The sequence below is a fragment of the Protopterus annectens genome, chromosome 11.part0, assembly GCF_019279795.1.
Source record: "Protopterus annectens isolate FY-2018-M chromosome 11.part0, PAN1.0, whole genome shotgun sequence".
Classification (NCBI taxonomy): domain Eukaryota; kingdom Metazoa; phylum Chordata; order Ceratodontiformes; family Protopteridae; genus Protopterus; species Protopterus annectens.
In genome coordinates, this window is record NC_056745.1 from 1,027,350,247 (window position 1) to 1,027,366,834 (window position 16,588).

The window sequence follows — 16,588 nt, forward strand, 5'->3', positions numbered from 1 at the left end:
GATGCTTTTCCCTCTACGGTATACATGAGTTAGTTTTTTGTCAAAAATAGATTCAAGGTCTGAAAATTTTGAAAAACTGTCCCATTCCCTTGAAAATATATTCCTAACAAAAGCTGATTGTTCATTGAAAGTAGTAATTAACCCTGTCTCATTTTCACCAAAGCTACATGCCAACCCTGAATTATAAATCAGTTTTTCTTCCTTCCCTAAGATGGGTGCAAAAGTATCTGCTCTTTTTATATTGACTTCTTCCATTACTTTATTAAACATTTCCAGAGGGTACCCTCTCTGAATAAAAAGGCTCCTTAAAAAATTAGTTTCATCAAGAAAGACCTTATTGTCCGAAGTCATTCTGCTGCACCTGACCAATTGTTCTTTGACCACCCCCTTCTTCTGGTGGGGGGGATGGCAACTGGTGTAGTGCAAATAAGAGTTGGAAAAGGTTTCTTTCCTGAAAATTCTTGATGTAAATTTCCCTTCTTTTTTCTCTATATGAACATCTAAGTATTTCAATTCCTGTTCATCAAAATTACTGGTGAATTTCAAAAAAGTGGAGGTGTTGTTGACAAACGTCAAAAGGTTATTAAAATTTTCCTCACTACCTTTCCAAAAAAAACACAAATCATCTAAATACCTGGTATAAAGGGAGCATTCATTGATCAATGGAGAATTAAGAAGAAAATTTTCTTCCCAAAAGGCCATTATAATGTTTGCATATGCAGGTGCACAATGTGCACCCATCGCAACACCTTTTTCTTGCTTGAAGTACTCCCCTTGAAAATAGATGAAATTGTTTTTTAACACTATTTCCATTAATGTTAAGGTGTTTGTGAAATCAGTGTGTGTCAATTTTTTGCTTCCAATTAGTTTTTCTTCAAACCAGGATAGACCTACATCATGTGGAATACAACCAAAAAGATCAATCACAACCATGGTTCCAAAGGAAGTATTTTCACTGTATAGGGAGGGTTTGATTCTTCTCAACAAATCCCAAGAGTCTTTTAGAATATTATCACAACCCTCAAGTACATGTTTGATCTTGTGATAAACAAATTTTGCTAGAGGAGCTGTTATTGATCCTTCTGCTGACACGATGGGTCTGAGGGGGGGGGGGGTCGCAGGGGTTTTTGTGAACTTTGGGTATTCCAAAGATGCAGGGAATTTTTGGTTTGTCTACAACCAAAAATTTGTAGGTATTTTGATCTATAGAACCTTGCATTAACATATCATATAGTAGGACCTGAATCTTTCTGTATGCTATGTTCACTTCATTGATAGACACCCTGGTGTATTTATCTGAATCATTAAGTAAGTCCAACATTTTCCCTTCGTATTGAATTGTTTCCATAACCACAACCCCTCCCCCCTTGTCAGGTTTCATTACTCTCAGGTTGTGATTATCACTGATAGCTCTTAAGGTGTTTTTCTCCTCCTGAGTTAAATTGGAGTGAAAGGTTCTTGTTGTCAGGTGGGTTCTTATTTCATGTTCAACCTTTAATTCAAAGTTCTTGAGTTGGGGGTGTGTGGGAGGGTTGAATGTACTTTTCCGCTTCAACCCTTGTCCGTGATGGTCAAAGGTTTTGTCTTTGAAAAAAAGCTCCAAATTCTTTTTACGGATGAACAACTTGATATCTATCAATAGTTTGAAAATATCCGTTTTTTGTGTAGGGACAAAGGTGAAGCCTTTGGAAAATAAGTCAAACCAACTCTTGTCTATACTGACACTGGAATAATTGTATATATTGAATCCATTGAAAGTTCAGGTGTTCAGGTTGTTAATAATACCACCTTCTAATTCCAACCCTGACGTGTCGTCTGAAAGGATCTCCCCCCCCTCCCCCTGTAGTTTTTTGAATTATAGTAAACCTTCCCTTGTTGCATGAGCCTCTCTGATCTCCTTAATGGGGGATATTCTTCTGTCTCTGGGATTTGTTCTTGTTGTTCTTCAATATCAGTTTCCCCCCATTCACCTTCATAAGTTTCTTGCCTCCCCCATTTCACATAACCATTTCTTTGAGTAGTTCTGGGTCTAGGATAGTGTGTTTTATTTTTATATTCCTCTTGGTCCCTTTTTATTTTCCCTATTTTCCTATTCTGCACCTCTTTACATTTGGCATCAACTTTATGAAAAACATTCTGATATTTTATCTTGTTAGCCTCAACTGTGTATAACAAGTCATTTATAATAGCTTTGTTAGTTTTCTCAATGTCAGCATGTAACTTTTCCATTAACCTTTCATTGTTAGTAATTATAGCTCTCATAATATTCAAACCACAATTGTCAAAAATGGAAATAAGCTCAGTGCAAAAATCAGAACCTTCAATAACATTGTTAGGGTATTTACAAACCCTTAAGCCCTTAGGTACAATGTTTAAAGAAATGCAATATTTAAGATAATCATTATCTATTTCAAGTGTTTTATACTTAATCAGAAAAAATTCCAAGTCATTCAAAAGTGTAACAAAGTTGGTGTTGCTATGTTTATTTGGACTGTGTTGTAATTCAAAGCAATATTTAGCTTTGAAACAGTCAGAAAACAGTTTCTGTGTACCTGTAGTGGTATTAGGTTTATCTGCGCATGCGTGTTGCTGTTTTCTCTGAATTTTCGGTCTCACAGAAACTCCCTCTGCTCCGTTAGTGTTAGTGTTCCCTTGATCCATTGTGATGTGCGGGAAACCATATAGACTGTTTTCACAGTTTGAATCCTCTTCAACTAAAAGAACGTTGCTTCCATCGTCGCGAGTAAGTAAGTCCGTGCCAGTCTGCTTCCGATTTGCTTCCTGGTTCGCTGGGAGTTGTGTGAAGGCAGCAAGGGAAGCAAATGACTGGCTGAGCGGTGTCAGCAGGGCAACCAACTGCGTGAGTTGCCCGATTAACTTCCGTAGTTCCCCAGTCTCTGAGCTCTTAGGAGCTGGATCTGTGCTCGGCAGTGGCTCCATAAAATAAACTAATAAAAAGTAAATGAGCCAAAAAATTGTAACCAAGAAAGGTGTAACAAAGACTCCACCAGGCACAAATGAATCGAAGCTCCAAAGGTAGAAAATGCTTTAATAAGCACTTTTAAACCACTTCACAACAAAGACTGGATCTTTAAGGTACAAACATCCACAATAACGTATCCACATAGACGTTTTCGTCGCCAACTTCATCAGTTATACATCCATTTTAGAACTTGAATACTTATATATGCTGTTTGAATTTCATCACCAATCAATTGACCAATCATTTGGAGCCATTAATTAAAATTGATTGAATTAACTAGTTGGTTCATAAAAACTTCACATTGAATAATAATGCAGCAGAATGACTTCGGACAATAAGGTCTTTCTTGATGAAACTAATTTTTTAAGGAGCCTTTTTATTCAGAGAGGGTACCCTCTGGAAATGTTTAATAAAGTAATGGAAGAAGTCAATATAAAAAGAGCAGATACTTTTGCACCCATCTTAGGGAAGGAAGAAAAACTGATTTATAATTCAGGGTTGGCATGTAGCTTTGGTGAAAATAAGACAGGGTTAATTACTACTTTCAATGAACAATCAGCTTTTGTTAGGAATATATTTTCAAGGGAATGGGACAGTTTTTCAAAATTTTCAGACCTTGAATCTATTTTTGACAAAAAACTAACTCATGTATTGTCAAGGTCCTGGTGGTTGGTCTTGTAACTCATATTATGGCCACAAGATGGTGCTATGTTTTCTATCTCAGACTCATAAGCCCTATTTATGTTTAACATAGAAATATTTTAAAAATTTGATTTTAAAAAGTTGTATTAAAAAGGTTTTAAAAGTTTTAAAGTTTTTAGATAAACCACTACAAACAGGTTATAAGCAGAGAATATATGTTTTTAGAGAATTGTATTTATTTGTATTATTCAATGTGAAGTTTTTATGAACCAACTAGTTAATTCAATCAATTTTAATTAATGGGTCCAAATGATTGGTCAATTGAATGGTGATGAAATTCAAACAGCATATATAAGTATTCAAGTTCTAAAATGGATGTATAACTGATGAAGTTGGCGACGAAAACGTCTATGTGGATACGTTATTGTGGATGTTTGTACCTTAAAGATCCAGTCTTTGTTGTGAAGTGGTTTAAAAGTGCTTATTAAAGCATTTTCTACCTTTGGAGCTTCGATTCATTTGTGCCTGGTGGAGTCTTTGTTACACCTTTCTTGAACAAATACAAGTGTTAAGCAAGTGCCTTCCTTGTATTCCTTCCAAAGGATCTTATTTGTGTGCTGTGCTCACTGATTTGAAAATATTTGTCAGGAGGATTTCTTTGAAACTGATGTATGGCTTAAACTCCAGTTTCAAAGTGACATCTATAATAGACCTAGTAAGTCTGTCCCAGTGAATTCACCACTGGATGAGACTTTTTTGAAACTTTGTGAACAAGATATATGCAGGTTGTTGTGCAGTAAACATGGTAGAGGCTTTTTTAACCTAACTGAAACACAGTTTAAGGCCTTATGGATTTAACTTTGATAGAACATGTATATATTACTCCTGCTGACAAAGGGGGTGCCATAGTTGTCATGGACACTGTCTAGGTACATTGAGATCATGTGTAATATGCTATCTGATAGTTTTACTTATGCTGCTTGCTCTAAATCTGATGCTGATAAGCTGTTATCAAGAATTTGCTCTAATCTACATTATTTGTTGATGGAAAGTAACATTACCAAGGAATTGTTTGAATATTTTCTGATTGTAAATCCTACCATTCCTATTTTACATAGACTCCAAAAATTCATAATCCCTGGAAAACCCTCTGATGAGGCCTGTTGTCTCTGGCCATGATATGGCAACTGAGTCCTTATCTATTTATGTTGAAAAACAACTGCAGCCAGTATTAGATAAAGTTAACACTATTTTAGAGACACTAAACACTTTCTAACATCTTTATTTGAGTGGCTCAGTACCAACAGCAGTAACAATTTTCTGTTGGTTACAATGGATGTGGTATAACTTTTCAAAAGCATACCTAATGACACAGGGGTTGAAATTGCTACTCTGTTTCTGTCTAAATATTCTGAATACGCTGCAGGACATATTTATCTTATAAGTGTGCATCTTGATTTGATTTTAAACAACAATGTTTTCACTTTTAATGATCAGCTATACATGCAATGGGTGGGCATAGCAATGGGAACACCCTGTGCCAATAGCTATGCAAACCTAGTGTTAGCTTATTGGGAGACAATCTATGTCTTTAATGACAGCAACCATTTTACACAGTATATGCCATACTATGCCAGGTTTGTGGAGGATATATTTTTGTATGGACAGGTTCTGTTTCTATGCAGCATGACTTTGTTGAATACCTGCAACAGACAACCAAGTTCCTGTGATTTACCCCTAAGTTCTCTGCTGAGAATATTGAGTTTATAGATGTTAAAATAATCAAGTTTACAAAAAATCTTGCAAACAAATGTAGTATTTTACATAGGCAAAGTATGCACCCACAACGTATTCCCAGGAATGTCTTGAATGGACAGTTCCTTAGGTATGCCAGACTCAATGCAGATGATGACTGTATGATATCTGCTTTTGATGAGCTGGTGAATGATTTTAGTAGTAGAGGCTACCAACAGCATGAGATAGATGTAGCATGATAAGGGACTCTGTCTAATAGGAATGTCCAGGCCAAACCGTATTTCTGTCATCATGACCCAGAGGCTAAGAGTCCTATGGTGTCACAAGGAGACATTCTGAGAATGAGCATTACCTTGTAGAAAAACTCAATACATAGAAAGCAGATGCAAAAATACACTGAAACACAGCACGAGCAGTTGATGGTGCGAATAATCTTCTTTAATTCATTCTGGTAGCTCGGCCTTCGCCTTCTCAAGGAATACATTTGTAATACACAACACCACCCCTTTTATATTACACCTCCACGTCAAATTTACATAATTGATAACTTCATCAATTAATCAAAACAACCAATTTGTGAATGAATTGAATAAAAGTGAACATGCACCCATATGCTTCAAATTCTACTGGTGTATTATTTTTTACTGATTTATTTTCTTATTCAACCTTTTAAAATTTTTTAATTTATGTCACTTTATACTCATATCATGAATTTCATTTCATGTATATCATAAGAAAATCTCAAAAACACTTTCATTATAATTAAAAACTTTGTTTTTTGAATAAATTCAAAAATATGAACACATTGATATTTAAAGACAAACTTGTGTATACTCAATAAGACTACGAAATTTCATTAGTAAAAATCTTAAATAACTGTATCATGTAATTCATATTTCCATGTTCATACCATTTGGAAAGTGAGTTTTATAATTCAAAATAAATCTGGGCTCCATTTCCAATAATTTGTTATGGAATCCTGCATCATCACCTACATTTTTTGATTTACCTAACACACAATAAATGAATCCTTCTGGAACCCCCTTATGATAATCTAGGAAATGTTTGGCCACGGGACTCTCCAATATTTTATGCTTGATGTCCCCCAGATGCTCCAGGATTCTAAGTTTGACTTTTCTGCTAGTTTGACCTATATACCATTTTTGTTTGCTACAACCACAGCCTATAATATACACTACCCCCACTGAATTGCAATCGAAATATTCCAAGGCTTTGTAGTTAACATTATTGATCTTTGTTCCATCTAAGCTTCTTACTTTACAACAAACTTTACACCTGCCGCATCTGAAGGTTCCCCTCTTGGTGTTATTTCCTGAAATGTACCTTGTGTTCAAGATTTCTTTTAGATTGGGGTATCTGCCATATGAAAAAGTAACAATATTTGGAAAAAGACTCCCCACTCTTTCATCGCCAGAAACTATTGGCCACAATGTTAATACTGTTTCCCTTAGAATCTGTGAAAAATGTGAATATTTAGTAACAAAAAATATTCGATCCTTGACAATTTCTGACTCAAGGTTTCTTGACTGTCCACTTTGGGAAGCAAATGAACATGATTGCTTATTTCTGTCTACATTTCTTTCTGAATTTTTTGAATTTTTTGAATTTTTTAATCCCAGTTCTTTCTCAACTTTTACCCTAGCTGATCTGATAGTAGTCATAGAATAACTTCTCTCAACTAGTCTCTTCTCAATTTTATCAAACTCATCTCCCACTATTGTGAGTTCGGAAGTGTTAAAGCCAATGTGTTTGAATTCCCCCAAGGGCAAAGAATTTAAAAGAAGTTCACTGTGCATGCTTGAAGCATGCAAAAAATTATCAGCAGCTGTCTCTTTATAAAAGGGTTTATGTTGAACCCTGTTGTTGGACCCCAAATAAAATTCAATGTCCAAGTACTGTATGCTTTTGCCCCCCATGATATATGTGAAATCCAAACCACATGGATTGTTTTTAATTTCCAAAATTAATTTGTCAAAATCCATGGGATCACCTCTGCACAAAAATAGGAGATCGTCTATGAATCTTTTATATTTGACTACTTTGGTCTTAAAAAAATCATTTGTGTAAATGAAGGAATTCTCAAAATGAGCCATGAAAAGAACAGCATATGAGGGCGCATAAGGTGCCCCCATAGCTGTCCCCTCATTCTGCAGAAAAAAACTTGCCCTCAAACTCAAAACAATTATGAGTTAAACAAAATTCTAAGAGCTTAATGATGTAATTTGTCCTTGGTCCTTCACCTAACACTTTCTCTATGGACTCCAACCCCCAATATTTATTAATGCTCGTGTATAAAGATTTTACATCCACACTGGCCCAGTAAAAATCCTGTTCCCAAACAATGTTTTTCATTTCCTCACTTACTTCCCTGGTGTTTTTGACATGAGCTTGTACCTTGTGTAAATGACATTTTAACACGGAATCTAAAAAAATCCCTATGTTCTGTAAGTATGATCCTTTGCCTGAAATGATGGGGCGACCCGGTGGGTTCCTTAAGTCCTTGTGAACTTTTGGAATAATAAAGAATCTTGCATTTCTTGGATTCTTTATCTGTATCCTCCTTACATCAGTGGATGTGAAGAACCCTAACCTCTCACTCCTCTCTAAAATCTCTAATACCAAAGAGTTGTAAGTTTTGGTCATGTTGGAAGCCAATTTAGTGTAAGTTCTACCATTATTTAATAGCCCCAATGCGACAGAATTGTACTTTTCCCTGGGCAAGATAACCCAATTACCCCCTTTGTCTGCTTGAGTAAATACATAGTACTTGTTAGATTATTTTAAAACTGACAAAGGACTCCATTCATCCTTACTTAAATTATATGATCTTTTACTTCTAACAAACTTTTCATGCTCATGCTCTAATTGCTTATACAGCGTTTTTTCAAAAACACATATGGCTGTATTGCTTTTAGGCGGATTGAAATTGCTTTCATAAGGCACTTTTGGAACATCAAATCTACCATAGCCCGTGTTGAACCCAAAACCATCTACACATGATACATTTCCATCGTTAGAAAAAATGTCAATTAAATCATTTTGATGTAAGGAAATGTCCATCAAAGAGCTGTCCAAAATGGAATCTGTTATATCATTTTGTCTTCTAGCTTCCACTTTGGCTTCATTCTCAGCAAAAAATGCTCTTAGATGCAACTTCCTGCAAAACTGCTTCGCATCCAGCAAAATATCTGACAAAGAAGGAAGAAGGAAACCTGGTGGGAACGAATTTCGTTCCTTTACATAACACCCCCTTGCTTAAATCAGTAATGTTACAGTCAGAAAGATTCAAATGCGAAAGGGCTCACCTTCATGAAATTGTGACTGAAAATCATGAACAGTCTCGTTAATTTGTGGCAAAGGAATATCCTCACACTGGCTGTTCGAAATGTTGGAAATGTTGTTACTGGCGAAGCAAATGTTATCTCCTCTTAATTTGAATGAGCATTACCTTCTCAAATGACGTTAGCTCTGTCTGTGATAGTATTAAAAATATTGGCATGTTCTTACATGTGATGATAGAAACAAAATTATTTTAGATGAGGTTCCTAATTTTTTTTAAGAACCATATTTCTTTGAGAAAAATGTTGTACTATAAACCTGTTCAGAAGAAACCAGTGATTGCTAATAGAATAATAACTCATCCTTGTAGAGACTATAAGTGTCAGTTTACTGAAACTACTGATAGATTTGAGCATCCTGAGACCAAACAGATTTATAAATTTATTTTTTTGATTTTTTTTTTTGCAAATTGTAAGTGCTGTAATCTTATTTAGTTAGCTAGCTGCATTGTTTGTAGAAGTTTTTATGCTGGTAAAACTAACAGAGCATTGAAAGATCATGCACATTGACACATTTATGATGTATCCAGAAAAGATAAATGAAATACACTGTCAAAACATATTTTAGTTGCTGGAAGTGCTCATAAATTTAAATTTATTGTATTGTATTGACACTAAATGGATTTTAGAATTACAAAGTGACAGAGGGAAAGGTTTAAATGACTATGTTCCTTTAAGACTACTGCTGAGTTCACACGACCTTAAGAGGTAGACCTGAAACTGTATGTATTTAAGCAGCATTCTGTTTTATTAGATCTGAAGAATCACCTGGATAGGACTGAAAGCACTTGTCTTTTTTTTTATGTTTTTAACATTTTTATGCTATTTTAGTCAACATTTTTATGCTGTTTTATTAAACTTTGGAACTGCTACTTTATTGGATTCAACTGTGTTGACTGGTTATTCTTCTACTTGGATTGTTTGACTTGCGTTTAACCAGTCTTCATCCACCTGCCTTGGTTTGCCTTTCTTGTATGATACAGTTTAACTACTAGAAACCAACCTTGTTTAAATATATCACATCTACTTTTTTACTAGTCTGATAGTTGGTGCAGGGGTATGACTGTGAGCTGCAGTTACTATGGCACATGGTTTGATTCTCTCATCCCTTATTTGCCATCATTCCTGGGTTGTGGACCAACCAGGTTAACAAATGGATATTATTATTATTACTTTTGTGGATGACTTAAAATGTATAGTTCATCAGACAAGGAGTGGAAAGCACAAGTACAATGTTTAAAACTTTCTCAGAGGTTATAAAAATGACATTTGGTCTTGATAAATGTGCAAAAGCAACATTTAAAAACAGAAAGCTGTGTGAGCAGGAAAATATCAGTCCGGGACAAGGATGTGATATAAAGGACTTGACTAGGAGAGACTGTATAAATATTTGGGAATAAATGAAGGTTTGGTAATAAAAAAATAAAGCACTGTGGAAGGAATACTTCAGCAGACTAAAACTAATATTGAAAACTGCCTTGACATCTAGGAATAAGGTCCAAGGTATAAATCAATTTGCTCTTTCTGTTCTATGTTAAGGTTTTGGCCTTAAAAGGTATTGGATCAATTTGACATGAAAACAGTAAAAATGCATCAGGCTTATCAAATGATATATAAATGTCAGTGTCTACCAATATTATATATTCCTTGTTCTGAAGGAGGTAAGGGCCTCCTTGAAATTGACTACATGTATGTATCTGCAATCATAAGACTGCATACATATTTCCTGACTTCATCAGATCCAAACATAGTCAAAGTTTTAAAACATGAGAAGGAGAATTCTAAAATGAATTATTTGCTTTGTTCAGCAGAAGCATTTTGCATTTAAATGGGAATGGAAATCAAACCAGAAGTAGACAAAAATCAGACAGCAAATGAATGTGCCAAAAACAAAAGAAAGAATATAAGGAGAAGAATCAGATGAGAAGGAAAAAATATTGGAAAGACCACAAATTTAGTGGCAAGTATTAAAATCTTCTAGAACAACCTCATGTTGCCCAGGATTTGATACAAGAATGGTTAAAGTGAGGTTAAGGTGAATTGAATCCAAAAGATGAAAAGCTAATGATGGTGGCCCACTACATATGTGTTGCTTTACAAAGTCTATTGGCAATGTGGGAGAAGCAGACAAATGCAGGTTCTGTAAAACAGAACTGGGAACAGCACTCATCTTGTTGCTGGGTGTGATACATTGCAAAGGGCCTGTATACTGAAATGTTAAATAATATGGCAAGACTGTTGCACTGAGGATAGGGTAAACACTACAAAAAAGAAGTAGCTCACGTGCATTGGAAGCATGAAACACAAAGCCTTATAGAGAACAATGAAGTCTGAATCACATGGGATCACCCAGTCAAGGTTATAGGTAGGCATACTCAGCTTACACAAATGAGTACATTTTTTTCCAAAGTTTCTCTCTCTCTCTCTCTCTCTCTCTGGAATGTTGTGGCTCAAATAGCACATAATGTTTAGAATTGCCTAGTGTCTATTGTGACAAACTACACAAACCATGCTTACTTGGACAGGACACCTCTAGAAATTGTCTTTTTATGGTTGTACATTCAACAGCTGACAATGCCATGTCCCCTTCTAAAGAGGTTAGAGGTAACATTTTGAGGGCTGAGTATATTTTTTAATAAGAGGTGAATAGTGGGAGCAGCAGTACAAGGTTTCAGTACAAAAAAAATTAATTTCTGGCTACATCCTTACACCCAATATCAACAGTTCAAACAAATAGATGCAGGAAATCCAGAAATAGTATCCATGAAAATAACACAAAAGTAGAATTGATCACTGAGATTTCTACACCCACTGGTTACAGTGTTTTATGCACCGAGAGACACAAAGTGATACAATACCAGGATTTGCAAGCAGAAACGATAAAATGTGGGAGAAAAATACCTAGACAGTTTCAATGGTACTAGTAGCAACATGACAAATAAAAAAGAATTTAAAATCATATTTAAATACGCTACCAATACATGTAACCCTGTATGAATGACAGAAGGAGGTAATTCTGGGCACATTGCAGGTCCTGAGAAGAGCACACTTGGCTAACATTAAAGATTAAACAATACTAATTTTATGAACTGCAATCATACCCTGATGTAAGGATATGGTTCGTTTATTGTCATGGTATGAGAGACCCAAAACACTTGGAGAAATTAAACCCATTAGAAGTCAGTTATCAACTTCCTTCAAAAAATAGTCGAGGAGAAAAAAATCTCAAAACCTGAAACACACTCTTACTAACAGAGGTGGGTGATCACTTGAAAAATGATGTTGTATTGTTAGCGGTGTATGTGTTATACCACAAGAAATTAATCCTATAATGCATTTAAGTAGTCAAAACTGTTGTTTAGAGTTATAAGGCTTTGCATATTATTTTACTGTTCATTAGAAAACTAGTTTTCTGAAAGTAAACATAAGCTGTATATAATATATCACTATAACTATAATATAGCAAGTCAATTGTAACTGTATTTTAGAAATCCAAAAGTCATTGCAGTTCTGAATCTTGTAATTATCAGCTTTCAAAAACTTCAGTGATAGATTTTTACATGAGTCATAATGTACTTCTTTGTTACTTATTTTGCAAGACATTACTGGTAGCCATATATCTTACCCTTGATACAGTTCCAAGGAAGTAACACGAAAGTAGTCAAGACACAAATGTATAAAAGACCTAGTGCAACCCCTACTGTTAAATTTTTTATATATCGTCATTTCATTTTCTCTGTTTCAAACTATATATTTAATCAAACTGTAAAAAACAGCACGATAATTTGTATCTGTAGTGCAAAAATAATTAAAGCTTATGCAATACCTCCAATACAGTATTGAGACTAAAGGGCTATTGTTCAATATCTTAATTAAAATGTAAGCACTGACAGTTTTCTGAATTATATTCCATGTATGCAGCATATCTGAAATTCTAATAACTGTATGCTTCTGAGAGACTTGACACAACATGTGCCTAGAAATGCACTCTATAATTTGTACTAAAATGCTCAGATTCATAGTCTTAAAGCTGCATGCAAAGACGTGATAAATATATGAGAACAAAATTCTAAGGTGTCATCATGTATTCATTTAACAAGTAGCTGCACTGCACTAATTTCTGAGTAGGGTCACTGTGTGAAGAACTGCACAGCTAATCACAGAGCTGTACATAACTGGAGAAAAGGGGTGAATGGCTCCAGGTTCAAGCTGTTATGGGGTGTGATCAGCATGGTAGAAGGGGTGCCAACTTGTCCTCCAAATCAGCACAATTACCTGTAATCATTTAAGCAGCTAAGATTAACGCAGTGGCTACTTAGATAATTTTAAATACTGCTGAGACTGCTGTTAACCCTTGCTATACTTTCTGGAAGATATGAAAGAGCTACTTGTAGCAATTTATGAGAGCTGTATGACTTTTTGTCTTGATCCTCTACTCCAGAGGGCATTTTCTTGGTTTCTCAGCTTTTAAGAGGTTGCTGACTTGGGGATTGTCCTGGGCACCAATTATCTTTGCAATAGCTCTGGATAATGAGGTATGTATTAGGCACTGAATAGTGTCAGTAGTCTAAGCCAATGACTGCATAATTAAAGAGAAGTGTGGTGCTGAGGGGAGATATAGCACTAAGCTGAAGCACTGCTACAGTAGAAAATTTAACCAATGTGACATACGTCACAATGAAGGCACACTAGTATAGCTGAGACGGAGTCAGTGCATGCTCACTTACGATAATCTGGTGCAAGAATGGCGGAATAGTGGACAGCAGATAGCCCACTGTGGGTGTGAACAGCTAAGTGTCAACCATGTTGAGGCTTTATGCCTCATGAATGGAGAAAGGCAATAGTCATCCCTCTGCACAAAGGTGGGCTATCTACAGACCCTGGAAACTACAGACCTATAAGTCTCACTAGTCTTATATGTAAAGCCTTGGAAAGAATTATCATGGAGATGATCAATAGAGATATAGTAAACCTCCAGACACTGGACCCAACCCAGTTTGGTTTCGTAAAGGACAGATCATGCCTACTCAACCTGGTGGACTTTTTTGCGAAGGCCACTAAAGCAATGGATGAGGGCAAAACCGTTCACACTGCCTACCTTGACCTGGCCAAGGCATTTGACACAATACCCCACTCAGGCATTATTGAAAAATTCAAGAAGTTAGGTACAAACCCATATGTCACCCGGTGGATAGCGAACTGGCTCACAGACAGGACCCAGGAAGATAGAATTGGGGAGTCCACCTCTACAAAGAGGCCAGTCATAAGTGGAGTCTGTCAGGGATCAGTCCTTGGACAGCTCCCTTTGGCATTTACTTCTCAGAAGTCAAGGCTAATGTCAATGATCTCTGGCTGACTAAATTTGCAGATGATTGCAAATTAGGAGCTGTCATTGAATCTCACACTGACACAAATGTTCTCCAGAAGGGGCTGACACAGATAAACAACTGGTGTGAGACTCATGGACTAAAACTAAATGCCAATAAATGCATAATAGTATCCTTTGGAAAGTCATCCATCCCTGGTAACTATCATATTGACAACACACCCCTTAGAACTGACCCAGTAGTCAGGTACTTAGGGACACACATAGATAATAATTTAGCATTTGATCATCATGCGTCTACAGTGGTGAGGTAATCATTCTATGTTGTGCAACTTATAAACAAAGGCATGGCATCTAAGTCCAAGGAAGTCATTGTTCCACTGTATTCAGCATTAATCAGACCTATCATTAAGTACAGTGCCTCCTCTGGTATGTACCTATCCAGGCATATCTAACAACTGGAACGTTCACAGAGGTTACTCACTAAAAGAATACAGGGCATAAGTAATATGTCCTATGCAGACCACCTGAAGGCCCTATCCCTGTATTCTGTCTTCTACAGGCTTTTGAGGGGAGATCTATGCCTGGCATACAGGGCATTGTCAGACACCACTCTGCTGGACCTCCTGCATATCCATAAAACAAGCAGTACCATAATTACCCATTCTAAAGACTTAAACCTTGCCTGTGATATAAATAGGACCTGCTGGAGAGATAGGTATGTATCAAAGAGACTACCCCGTCTATGGAACAGGCTCCCCATCCATGTGAAGCAGAGTTCTTTCCTAATAAATTCAAGTTCAACTTGGACAATTGGATGGGAAACCAGAAAATCATCCCTGGTTTGGCACCTATGTCTCTGATGCAAACAGGTAACCTTAAATGGTTCATCTCCCAGGGCCATGCCAAGATTTATCAAGGGTATCAGAACTCGTCAGAGATTTGGGATACATGAATAGGCTTAAAAAAGCCCTTGTGGTCATTAGCCTAGTAAACGCCTATAAACCTATGTTCATCATACAAAAAGTTTAGAGAAGAAAAAAAAGGAAACACAGCAAGTACTGGAAAACACAGAAGTGAATCTAGAATGTATGAAAGGTGGAAAGGTGGAGGAATGTAATTTTTTTCAAGGAAACAACTTTTCTTTGCAATATACAGAAAATAAAAGTAGCAGGAAAGGTGCAGTGGGTGTCTATGGATGTAATAAAGGAAGAATGACATGTAGCAGTGGCAAACAGACACACAGACAGGTAGCCATATGACACAGACATGGACAGAAAAGGCAGCAGAAACACAGACATTTGTGAGGGTAGTAGATGGACACAAATATACAGAAGGTTAACAAGTGGTGATGAGGAGAGTAGGATAATGAACAAGGAGTAGAGAATGACACATAAGGGAAGGGAATACTGGGTTGGGGATAGTGTAGGGTACTAATTTGGTTGGCAAGCCAGCATACAGAACAATACCAGTGGTCTGATGTGTGAGTTTTGTTTATTATGTGACACTACAAGTCCTGCCAGAAGATGCTTCACATTGACAAGGTGATGCTGATGCACCTTGACAGTCAAAAGTCTCTGTCATGGGGGGGGGGGGGGTGGAGCCTAGATGGCCAACTGAATTTTGATAGCTCCATAAACTAGTATAATAATCTAGGAAAAAGTGATTATTTTCAAGTTTAAAACATTAGAAATCTATAGATAAACTACTAAATTACATAAATATCAGTTTTGGTGGAGATATACAAAAATTTTCCTGTCAAGTAACTTGACGATATATTGAGTCACTGAATATGAACAACTCAAGGAATTCTCATCTAGATGCTGCTTTGAAAAAAGAACTGCAATTGATGACATCTACCTTACAGGAACTATCTTTGAAAATGGATGGCTTTAAAAATTACTTAGAAAACCTCAAATTAAATTCTCAAAAGCAGACTGATACTCTTAATGTAACTATTACAGCGACACCATACAAAAATAACAAATATAGAGACTTCTCTAAATGACATTGAAGGCAGACTCAAAAAGGAAGAATTCCAAAAAGAATTTCTGCTTAAATAGAATACATGGCTGCTTAACAAAATAGATGACCTAGAAAACAGGGTAAAGAGAAACAACATAAAGATCTATGGTCTGCCTGAAAACAGGGTCTATAATAAATCAGCGAATGCTTAAAAAAGCAAATGCTGATTTATCGACCTCATGTAAGCGAAAGCTTACAATCCCGAACACTTAGAACAGCAATTTTTTCCCAGGGAAAAAAATCGCTGTTCCAAAAAAGAAAAGAAAAGAAAAAAACTTTAAAACATTACATAAAGTGAGGGGCTTTGCCCCCCCCCACCCCCCTAGTTAAATATACCAACTCCAAGATCGCACTACAGTGACGAAAATGGCAAAATAACAAAGGTGACCAAGTGATTTCTTTCCCAGGGAAAGAATTTGCTTATATGCCGTTTCGGTATTTTGCCATTTCGTGCTTTCAAGTTCGATCAAGATGCATTCGACAGAATGCGTCTTCATA